Genomic DNA, 13173 nt, shown 5'->3' with positions numbered 1-13173 from the left:
TATTAGAAAATTGAAATTGCATAAAACTGCTTAGACACATTAAAGATGAATTCTAGTTTTGATCCATTAATTCAACAAAAGGAGGATTTAAATTGAACCCTTTGTTGTCCCTTCTCAAAGTAATAAACAAACTAAGATTCATTAGCAGTATAAATAATTACTCATCAATTCAAGTAAGAAAATCTGAAACAAAACAAGTGAATAATTCTGAAGCAACTAGTACATGAAAATTAAGCTAGTTTAACAATGAAGTGTACTTAGCTTGGAGTGGGGGCCCTCCACCCTTGCCTTGCACACTTGTAGATGCTATCAACTACTGAAACTTCAGTCATTCATCCACACCAATGAACAACAAAATGGAAGTAGAACAAGTTCTTCAAATTATCTTCAAATATTCAAATGTCTCAGCATAAAGTTATACAAAAACTACACACATAAGCCTTCAAAGTTTTGGCTTTTAATAGAAGATCATTCACAAAATGATATAAAGTATATCTAACAAATCTATCTACTCATATCCATCTATCCAAGTTGAATCCATCCAATCTATCCCTAAAAATATGGACAATCCCATGAAATCACAAAACTACCCTATTTCCTAGGGATTTTCTAGATGATTGGTCATGTTTGACTAGCTTTGACCGGGCCTGAATTAGCTTGTTTTGACCGAACCAATTGGAGTTAGTTCAGTCCTAGTTCCCAAGCTTTCCATTCATGTATCCAACTTGAACCCATGTGTCTTTCAAGTATGAAATCCATATATCTATTATGGGAATTTCTGATTTTGTCCAAAAATTGCACTTGAAATTCAATTTTCATAAAAACTTCTAGAGATTTCCAAATTAAAATTAAATTCCTCAATGTGCATAAAATACATCAAAATGAGGTGGATGTGATGGAAAATGGATGGATAATATAAGATTTAAGTAAGTTTCTTTAAGCAACAATGAACTAAAACTGAGGGCCAACACCATGGTAAAATTAATCCTACATGGTGTATTTCAATCCAACTAGTAAGAAATGTCTAGATGATCATTTTTTGGGTGATAACAATAAAGCTCACTATTATTTTTACTTGGAACATGAATGTTTTGTGCTTGGTTTAAAGTATTGCTGTAGAAAAAATGGCACTCGGGAATAAAACACTAAGGATGTTGTTACTCCAAGGGAGTCAGGTTACTGACATCCTTTGTAGGTTAATTTCCTTTGTAATCATTGAAAAATAATTCCTTGTAAGTATGTAGCCATAAATTAAAATGAGTGATAAATTGGGACATGGATTCAAGAGCTTGAGGAAGGAGATTTGCTTGATGATACCTAGTTGATATTAATGCTAGATTATGTGATTTAATGAATTGGTTGCACAATAAATTCCATTGGAAAAGGAATGGTTTGGATCCATACTAATCTCTGGAAAAATCTGCAAGAGAGAGAATCATAATTAAATGAAAGTATTATTGTGTTGGCAGAATGATAGGGACAATGAAGAGGTGTGCCCACACAACCAAAAATGGTGGGTATAACATCTAGTGGGAGGAATTAATGAAGAGAAAGAATGGCCTCTTCACACAAACGAAGAGGACATAATTTCTATACACCTAGAAAAAACATGAAAGAATAATTTATTTTGCATTAATAGAACATGCCAAGACCAGTAAGTATCATATATGTTTGGAAGATACTAAGATCATCTCTAAATAAAACAATTATTACAAATGTAGAAGTAAAGAAGCCCTTGAAATAAAAAATCACCCCAAAAACATTAATAGAGAGAATGGCCTTGATATTAATAGTAGTTGCTTTCCCTTGCTCACTTTGAACCATTGATGATGTTCTAATATAAAACATTTTTTTGTTTTTGTGCTCCTCTCTAATCCTTTGTTCCCTTATTTACTTATTTACCTCTTATTACCTCATATTCTTCCCTTCACCCGTCTCAAATTCCTTTTGTGTATCTCTCCTTTCTTTTTCCCTTCCCTTTCTCTTGTTTTTCTCCCTCTCTCATCCTTCCCCATCCTTCATTCCCTTAATAATTTTCATAGTATTCCCCTTAGGTTCTCTTAAAACTCATATATTTTAGTATCCTTAGATATCTTACTATATATATATATAAACTAATATAGTTCATTGGCAAAAAATCCTTAGTGATATATATATGTTGGGATGGGGTCCCCTTAAAGTTTTGTTAAGTATTGTAAAGTCTCCGCATTTTGAGGAGCGGAGCGTGAGTAGTGCAGGTCGATAGGAGTCAAAGGGGCTTTTAGAGGGTCAAAGCCTCTTATATTGCTAAGAGTAAAGTTGTTTTGTGATCCGCCCATGGTTTGTGGACCATGGTATTGTAATAAGAATCATATAAAAAGGAGTCATAGAAGAGTCATAGAGAGATAATGAAGAACATGGAAATGAAGGATTTGGGTCTATTTTGTCTATTCTGTACTTGGACGAAGGGGAAGGCTCTTGCAACTATGTGTGCAGAGACCTTCGTAAGTCCGCAACTGAGTGTGCAGGCCCCTGTAGCTATGTGCATAGGATTGGAAAGCACTTTAATTGAAGATATAAGCATAATAAATATTGTTTTGAAGAATTATCTGTGTATCTGTGTATCACTGTTTATCTTTGAATTTACTGTATGTTTTGATATGTCGAATGCAAGTAATCATGAAAAGTACTTAATAGATTTGTGAAGACTTAAATATGTGTATTTATATAATGTTATGAATGTTTAGTGTAATCAGCGAAGGGCATAAATCTGCTAACTATTAATTGCTGCAATTTCCAAGTTTTAAGGGCTAGGGTTCGCGAAGGTCGAGATAAGCCCTAAGTTTGAAAAAAACAAATCACATAGTCATTTGGATGTAAAAACCTAGTTCTAGCATCCCCCAATACTGCCTTAGATGAGACTACAGCCTACACCATGCGGGTTGTTGTCGAAAGGGACAATAGTGTAGGGTTTTGTTGGTTGGCGCAACTAACTCTGAACCTGGGTCCAAGCTCCCTTAAGCCAACAAATGGTTACGTTGCTAGACCACTATCTATCTGAGGAATGTTTGATGTGGCATAAGTGGATGCCGACTAAGAAGGAGATTGAAAAGTGGATAGATCGGAAGTTGCACGAGTTTGCAACCCAAGAAAATAGGAATCCGCGCTTGTCGAAAGAAGAGTGGTAGCAGAGATGCCTGTATATAGAGGAACATGAAGGTTTCTTCTGCTCTTTTCCGTGTGAATTATATAAATGGTTTGCTAAATTGGCGAATGGTCAAGGTACTAGGAAGTTGGATAACCCTATTGTGTGGACTCTAGAGTTAGTGGAGCGCCTGGTAGGATTAGAAAATAAGGTCGTGAAGGTTTTTGATTATTGGATCGATAGTATTTTGGGTGGATTTATTATTGAGTTCGCGATTGATACATCTGTCATTTATAACGAAGTTGAATGCTAGTTTTTTAAAGGACCAAGAGGTAAGTATTTGAAGTCTCTGAAAACTTGGATTAAAATGCTATTGTGTGAGAATGGGTTATATCATTAAATTAATGTTTAGATGAGACTTGATGGGAGCTACGCGAAGTGCGAGACCATTCAGAAGAGATCTAGATTCAAGCGTTGAGTACAATCCTCTGTTGGGAGCAACTGATAGTGACGAAGAGAGTAATAATCTGAAGAAACCTCAAGGTGCACTGCAGACATAGATCAGGGTATTACGGGGATACCACATCCATCCACTCCAACTTTGCCATCACTTCCACCTCCACCTCCACCTCCACCTCCAACTCTGCTATTCAGCATGGAAAATACTATGAAGATGCCTATATTCAAGGGCCTAGGGATAGAAGACTGTTGAGGAAAATTAATTACATATCACTTAATTGTCAACCCAGGGGTTTCGTAAAACTTGCAAAGCATGCGTGTACTATAGATGCTAGAAAATAACTTCCAATTTAGATCAATCTAACTACGAAACCAAATAACGAAAAACAAAATTCTCATATTCTAATTCAACAATCAACTCAAAAGAAATTATAGTACAATGCGCGGAATTGAAATCTTAATCTTTAAATCTTGCAGGAATTGAAAAGAACACCACTCTTTCAGAAATGAAAGCAAAAACAATCATTCTTAATCTCTCACACATGAAAAGATATCAAAGCAAATAAAAACAATTTCTCTTAACTTTTAGGTAGAAAGAAAATAAAAACAATTGCTCTTAACCTCTAGGTAGAAAGCAAATAAAAACAATCACTCTTAACCTCTCACATAGGAAAAGATATGAAAACAATAAATCTTAATCTATGAAAGCAATAAATCTTAATCTACGAAAAACAATAAATCTCACACATTGTAGGTGGCCAATCCAAAAGCATGAGAGATGGCAAGTTGAGAGGCTCCTAGTGAAAGCATTACCAATCAAGGTAAACATCACTCATGAGCATGGTTTTAAAACTAAATTCCATTCATAAGTAATCTTAACTTTCCACCTAAGTATCTCCAACTTTACACATGCCTTTCAAAGGAGAAGGATCTCCTATTTATACAAAAACATAAGAATCTACCTGATTAATGGAGGTCCATTATTCTCTCCCTAGATCCCTAGAAAATCTCATAGAGTTACAACTCAAATAGGTAATGATGAGACACATATCCAAATCTTCTTCCATATCTTGAAGATAATTCGAATTTGAGCATTGGAGGCCACATAAGGGTGCCTTGGAAGCTTCCAAATGACCTACACATGTCATGAAACTCAAGCCACTTTTAAGTATTAGCAAGTATATGTAATTTTTCTAAGTTTTAACCATTTAATTCACTTATAATACTAGAAATCATAAACTTTTGGAAAACAAAAAGGTAACCCATATAGTTATGAAAATGGAGGCTAATGAAAGGTTATATGGTCATGGAATTGTGACATATGAGTGAAATGGTGGAGATAAAGGTGCAAGTGAATGATATTTTGAATACATTTTGGAGACTCTACATTCCCCCCAACTGACGTTATTGCATGTTCTCATGCAATCTATTGCATTGATTAATCATGATTTTCTTTTGAATGAGCTTGGCTTATATCATATGTCCTTAAAATTTGCATTTGATAGTATTTGACAATTTTATTTCGTTTTGCAAAGTATTCCTTGTCAGACATTGAATTGCAACATGTTTGGTTGGTTCCTGTGTGACAACCAAATCTTAATTGGTATTGGTTCTTGTGTTTCAACACCTTGTTTCTTTTTGTTGCAGCAAGATTCATTGAACATGTTTAAAAATGCATAAATCAGCCATATAATATGCTCATCATTTAGACATTTATTTGCAAATCACATAACTTTTGAACCATAATGCAATCTTAATTGATTAGGACAAGTCTGTTAGGATGAAATGAAGTGATATGGATGTGATAATAAATGGATTTCCCTTCCCCCCAACTAAAGGTGTTTACGTTTTCTTTTTTCAAATGAGAAAGGAAATATGGTGAAGTATTTCCAAAAATTATAATTTTAGTATTCAAGGAATTCTATGATTAAAATATAGGAAAGAACATACCTTTACTTACCTAGGAAGTGGACAAACTATGCATATGTAGATGTTAAACACACATGGGAGCAAGAACAATATGAAAGATAAATCATGAGAGTACAATTTTTATTAACAAGAGATATACATTTATAGTACATTATGTGACCATTTGGTTTCACATCCCAAGGTCTCTTGGACTCCTTTTGTCCATTCAGCTTCCACACTAACCCATTGAGGATTAGGTGTCCAACATTCCCGCCCTTAATTCGAAGGGTTATGTATGAGTCCAAGAAGAGAGCTGTAATACAAAATGTGCAAATATGCATGGCAGCACTATGCTGAATGTGCTCTCTGAAATGTTGGTATAAAAGGCGGTGGTTTAAGGATGACCACCAACACTGGAACGCTTAGTGAAGTTCCTGGAAATCTTCCAAAATTGGCAAGAAGCTGAAGTCTTATGCTAGAGGAAGTGATCCTATTGTTTTAAAGAGGGAAACCTTCAACCATGAAAATGAGGCCTCACCTCGCATAAAAGGGAGAACTTCAACCTGAAAAGGGAAGTCTCAGCCTGTGATGGTTTAAGGATGACCAACAACTCTGGAATGCTTAATGCAATTCCTGGAACTCTTCCAAATCTGGCAAGATGCTGGTGTCTTCTGCTAGAGGAAGTGTTCTCAATTTTGTTCCTGGAATTCTTCCAAAACTGGCAAGAAGCTGAAGTCTTCTGCTAGAGGAAGTGTCCGAGATTGCCAACTGAAGGCATGTTCAGGGGCATCTTTGTCTCTATCTACAACTCTGAAACTGGTGTGGCAGGTTGTGGCTCAGGCTCGCTTGATGTGGCTTTGAAGCTTGTAGATGACCATCATTTCCCCCCCTGTTAGATACAAGGTGAGATGATGGAGAAAACTCAACTGCAAGACTGTTCAATACTCTGGAACAAGTTCTGACATGTGACTGAAATATCTTCTTCGCTGTTGATGCCCATTGCCAAGAAGCGATCCATCCAAGATGAGATTTTGTTCTTGCAGGATGTTTATTTCTGAAGCATCTGTGTGAAGAATGGCTAGTTTTATGACAATGCTTACATGGATGAAGATCAAAACAGTGATCTTTCAGATGGCCAACTTGGTCACAATGTTGGCATTTTGCAATTTGTTGTTGTTGTTGTGGTGGAGGAGGAGTAGAATCTGGAACAGCTGGAGGTGAACTATCATGAGGAGCAGGTGAATTGTCATGAATAAATCCAGCACTCTGAAACTGAATGGGCTTAGAGTAGTCTGGAATATGAAAGGACAAGTCCTTGTCATATCCAAGACCAGTTCTGTGCTTGTTATGGACAAGCTGTTCCCAAAGTCTGATGATGGGCTTGGAAAGAGCAGACTGGGTTTCTTCATCTGCATGTACAACTGCTGCTTTATTTGAATGATCAGTAACATTATTGACTTGCTGCTGATGGGTGGTTGTCTCAATGTTCTGAACAGAAACAAATTCAGAATGATGACTCCACTGCTGTAATTCTTCTTGTTGTAGCTGAGATTCAAGCTGCAAAAGATCAATCTTTTCCTGTGCATTTTGTAGACATGTCTGAATTTCTGAGAGAAAATCCTTGCTGATTTTGACTGTATTATCCATGGTAGAGAGTATTAGATTTTCCACTAACTCTAATATTGCACCAATTGGAGCCATTTTTAACCTCAAAAAATAGTAAAACAATGAGGAAAATATGGACACCAATTGCTCTTTTATATAAACTTATGGCAGCAACTTCAAATCAATCATCTTGCAATAGATTCAACACACAAAGAATGGTGATATCCGGAAAACAGACTCCTCATTCAAAAAATGAATTTTCTTCAATTCACCTGAGAATTGAACTTCCAACAAATCTACAAGCAATTTAGGCCTCAAAAAGATATTTTCCTGTACCAGCCTTGAATCCAAGGGAACTTGTCCTGGCAACAACTTCAATCTAGTTCAATAACAATCTCTGATATGAACAACCTTTAAGAAAATACACCAATTCGATCTACAAAGGATAGTATTAGCTTGAAACAATTTCCACTGAACTCCTAAATAATGCCAAATTGCTGCAACTTTAAAGAATATAAACAATCCGCAATTCTTATGAACATTGAACTTTGTCATTCCCAAAAATCCCCCAGCATAATCACTTTCAAAGCAGAAATGATGGCTATCAAAAGGCAATACCCTTGTGGATTATCTTGGTTTCGAATGCAAGTATCGAAATTAATAAAATAATTATTTTAAGTACCTACACCAACACTTCTTCAGATATATCCAAGTCAGGAGACAAATGAACTGCTGAAGATTCACACACCTTCTTATAGGGCATGGATGTTTTAAACCATATTTAAAATACAAACAAAAAATTGCAGGCAGCTCAGTGTTTTAAATTTCTTTAGAAAGCTGAATAATAGTTGGAAAAAGGAATGATTTGCATATTTTCTGCACGTTGGGCATCTTTCACATATTCCAGACCATGCGACCTTGAATGCCCAGATGATTTTTTTTTTCAAAAAAAAATTGGGTTTCGGAGAATATAACTGATGCAAATGCCGCAAAATATCACGGTTTCCTCTGTTTGGCAGAAATAGAACAAGAAGCTGAAGTTTTAAAGTCGGAGAAAAAATATGCAACTTTGATTTGTAACTCAAATGGAGTCCTGATCAGTTGGACGCAATTGCTTCACTCTTCAGAGGCAGAACACCGCCAAAATCAAAGAATCAAATGAACAAGGAAAGGTACCTTCCTCTGTGAATGGAGACCAAAACAATACATTTGCTTTCAATTCTTCTGCGTTGCATTGAAAACATGATTTCAAACACACGTTCCAGCATCAGTTTAATACAACACCAACTGTTTTCCCTTCGACCATTTTTCGAACCAACGTAGGAACCCAATACTCGAACAATAGTAAGCAAATGAACATAAAGACCACATGACATTCAATGCTTATGTTTCATATTCGAGATATTTCACATCAAGCGAGTGCTGGAGGAGGAGCATGCACAACTGGTTGACGAGGACTGTAGACTGGTGCACGATGAGCGGTCCTTCCTCCTGGTATTTAGATGGCAGCTAACAAAGATTGCATATACATATGAGATAACATATTTGGAGGGGTTTTCCAGCTTCAGTTTGAGAAATATGCTACCCAATACCATATATCAAGTGGGTGCCATGTCAGTTCAACACATATACAAAAGTGGTGTATACCAAAATAAAACCGCAGAGCTGCTGTAGGATCATTTTAAAATTGAGATTTAAATATGATTTAAGTACCATATACCAATCGGTGGCAAAGACACCATTCAATATATACGCTGGACCATTCTACAAACTCAGTTCCTATTCAATATATACGCTGGACCATTCAACGCATATACCACTGTAGTTCAATGCAAAGACAAACTCTGATATAACGCACTGTTAATATTATTCAACACCAACAGAGCGCTATATAGTTCAACGCATGCGTTGTATAGTTCAACACCATTCAAATGTCGATACCACTTCCATACCACATTCAACAGTTACCATGGTAGGAAACTCAGTGTTAATACCATTCTATACATACCGCATTCAACATATTCAAACGCTGCGTTAAAATATTGATACCACACAACAATTCAAACGCATTCAACATGACATTTGAACAATGCATATACCAAAGTCAGTTTCAACACATACCATTCTAACGCACAACGCATGACATTTCAACAGCCATTCAATAATGCATTCAATACCACAACGTTAATATTCAAAACACATTCAACACATGATTCCAAGTGTTAATATGATTCAATACCGCATACTAGGAGCTGGACCTTCATTGATGGTGGCGTATCTTTGCTTTACTTTGATTCCATGTCAGCCTCAGCGCTAAAACAGGAAATGACAGTGCTATAAAAATTGACAGTATGGACAAATGTGCAGCGCTGGCAGAGGTAGGTTATTTCAAGACAGAGGGGAATAAGGCAGAGGCAGAGGCCAAGACAGAGCACATGCAGTGTTAGGAGCAGCTAATTATATGGAGGAGCAGCGCAGGCATTGTCAGGGGTATGGAGGCGCTTCTATATGGAGAGCAGACACCCGCAACAGTATAATCAAGTTGCAGCTAAAATTGAGTTGAAGAAATATTCATGAATTTCATGGCAGAAATAAACTGCACAGAAAGGCCATAAAACAAATGGCTCAAATTAATTATGCAGGGCAGGAATACGCTTGCTCTGATACCATGTTAAACACACATGGGAGCAAGAACAATATGAAAGATAAATCATGAGAGTGCATTTTTTATTAACAAGAGATATACATTTATAGTACATTATGTGACCGTTGGGTTTCACATCCCAAGGTCTCTTGGACTCCTTTTGTCCATTCGACTTCCACACTAACCCATTGAGGATTAGGTGTCCAACAGTAGAGATGTTGTAGCTTCTGCTGGATCATGGGATAGAATGTATAATTTCATCTGCTTCTTGGTTGCATAAATGGTGGCTAAGGTGGTGAAAGTGGATCCTTTATTTCTGTGACTAAATCTGCTACAAAACCTGATGGTACAATTCTAGTTATGCGAATAAATGTGTTGTTGTCGAGTATGAAGAAAAATCATTGGATTATCAGCCATTAATGAATGTTATTAACCAATGTGAGGCAAACTCACCATTAATGTCAACAAGTGCCAAGGTACCTAAATACATCTTTCAAAGTACGAATAGATGAGCTAATGTCGAGCCACTTGCAAGATCTAACGATCAAGGTACATTGATGTATTCCCATGATTGTGAGTGAGGGAACTTGTCATTGATGCATACAAGCCTCAAGGTACTAATAAGGACTCTAGCTCTGAACCTAGATAATGTGCTGATGTCGATAGGCCAAGACTTGCTAGAAGGGAGGCCTTAATGAATCCTCCATCATCTAACGCGAGCATGAAATGATGATTTTGGAAGGACTATGAATGAAAATTTTCGCAGTGGGTCAATGTTTATTTAATGGAAAGGAAAATGAAAAGAGGGTAAACAAGAGAATGGAAATCAAAAGGAAAAATCAGCATGTAATCGAGCTGAATGTCTCTGTTAATGGGTTAATGAATGGAAATTATGGAAAATGTGAATGGAAAACGTAAAGGAAACATGTGACTCTTTGCAAGGAAAATGGTGACGACGATGCTTAGTGAAAATGCTTGGATATCTTGTGAGTTTGGAGAGGAAAAGTGATGGCACTTATGGATGGTAGAAATGGATTCAATTGGTTCAGGTCTCTTGAAATTGGTTGTAGAAAACCAATCATGCATAAATTGGCTTCCTTCAATTCTTCTATTGTCTTGGAACCTGAAAATAAACATGGCACTAACATTGCAATAAAACGTAAGTGTGTTCAAAGAGAAGTGATCAATTTATTTTTGATACATACGAAAAAAATTGCATAATTAACAGGTTCATGACGCGTCTTTATTTCAAATGGTTAGTCCAATTTCATAATTGTGATAATAAATCCATTTTCTAAAAAACAATTTCCTCAATTTATGTTTGAATCATAGCATTTCATAAAGATAAAGGAATATTATTTGCAAATGCTTAATGATTCATGCAAAACAATCCTCAATAAAAAAAAATTCATCAATTGATCCTACGGATAAGCACCTTCATAGTTCTTCTTTCCTGCATCATGCTTGAAAACATCATCATTAGACAAAACCAATAAATTTTGATCATGATTTTCTAATTAGAATGCATTCTTGACAAATAGATCATTGAGTTAAATATAGAGCTGCAGAATTGTGGTTCAGCTACAAAATTGTTGTTCAACTATAGAATTGCACAGTTTCTGTAGCTAAAATCCTGAACAAACAGTTAAGTACACATAGCGATACATTTTTGTTATGAACAAACAACCAGTCCAATCTTCAAATTGATCAATACCTCTTCCAGAAAAATTAGCAAATAGAAAGATTTATTTTTAATATTTTAATTTCTTGCTTCGACAGGTGTGTAAGTGAATCATCTCAATTTTTTTCTCAATTTGCTCTAGTCACTAAATGAATTTCAAATCAATTTTTTTTATGACAATTTTCTTAAAAAAATAATAAAACACACAATCTAAAAATTAATGAAATATTAACAAAACTAAAAAATAAAAATAAAATAGATATACATAACAAGAAAAATATATCTACAAACTAAAATATATATACAAGGAAATTTAAAAAAAATCCTATCACATAAATGTACAATCTAAAACATAACATACATAAAAAAAAACATAACATTATACATTAAACATTAAAACACATTAAAAAGAATGTAACATATAACATAAATATCATATAATATTCTTAAAAAAAAAAATACAACGTAACAAAATACAACACAACAACGTAATCGAAAGAAAATGAAATTGCCATGAAAACCGTTTTATCGAAGTCATAGTGGAAAATTTTCACCCCCGAGTTAAAACTAACGCGGAAGTGATTGGCATAAACTCTGATAGCGCTAATGGCTCTCCAAATCTCTAGACTTTATCCTTCCTGGGATGTAACCGATTGTTGTTCCAAATGGTGGCTGAGAAACTGCAACATGTCTCCCCATAGATACCATTGCCATTGTTGAGCCAACCTTGTATGTAGTCAAATTGTGTTTAGAATTCAGCGTCAACTTCTTAATGTTGCCAGCCACCACCGTTGCATGCCTCTCAGCAAGGAAGCCTTGCTTGATTTCCTTAACATCCACAATATCTCCAACTGCAAAGACGTTGGTTTTCCCTCTTAATCGCAGACAATCATCAAATTTCAGGCACCCATCCTTATCAATAGAGTCTTTGAAAACGGATTCCTGAAGCCAACAGGAGGCAACACGGTTTCCCACACACACAAAATGACAATCTGCAGAGATAGTCATTTCGCTTGATGTGGTATATGTGTTGTTTGATTCCGAGAGGCTTTCAAAATCAATGTGTTCATTCAGGTGCATCCCATGGAAACTAACCAATCCAAAGCTTTTTGTGAAGCCTTTTCTCCAAGAAAGTTTATAAGTCTATGACTTGCATGTATGATAATTACCTTCTTAATCTACTTTGATTTCTGTAGCTAATTCAACAATCTCGATCCTTGCTATACTTGACAACAAAACCATGATGTGTATCAAGAGTTGAGCCGCAAACATCTGAGTATCTCCATGGCAGATCTACCTCCTATAAATCAGGGAGATCATATCAAGGCTACAACTGTTCATTAATTGCAAACCGTTTTTTCTCACACAATTCGTCGAGTAAGGCTCCATAGAATCCCGAATATCTCCCAATATATTATGAATTTGAGAAAATTGCTCATGGGTTTTATAACTGACCCCGTCGTAATAAAAACCCACGTTTTATTTTTTCGAAATACGTTTTCATTTGGCTGTTTTAAAAATGACGTTTTTAAGCTACTACGCAATTCTGGCAAATGCTCAAGTAATTGCTGGGTCTTGAAATTAAATAATGGCTATTGCTTCTCCTACCAATATCATGTTGCCCTGAAGCACAAAGCTCGGCTACCATTTTCCAAGTATTCAATCTCAGCATCAAGATATATTTCTTTTACCTCGAACTCCTTTGTAATAGTTTCCCATTCCCCCTCAATAAACAATAGTTTCTCACGGAGT

The 13173-nt window shown here is 35.8% G+C and overlaps 1 pseudogene; it reads right to left on the bottom strand.

The window, feature by feature from the left end:
- Positions 1 to 12024: 12024 nt before the first annotated feature.
- LOC149200941 (uncharacterized) lies at positions 12025 to 12663 on the bottom strand (annotated as a pseudogene).
- Positions 12664 to 13173: the final 510 nt, after the last annotated feature.

The sequence above is a fragment of the Pinus tabuliformis genome, chromosome 2_1 (genome assembly GCF_031772625.1).
Source record: "Pinus tabuliformis cultivar Carrire ecotype Pingquan chromosome 2_1, CPIR1, whole genome shotgun sequence".
Lineage (NCBI taxonomy): Eukaryota > Viridiplantae > Streptophyta > Pinopsida > Pinales > Pinaceae > Pinus > Pinus tabuliformis.
The sequence above is the reverse complement of the archived record's forward strand: the minus strand, read 5'-3'. Positions and strand labels throughout refer to the sequence as shown.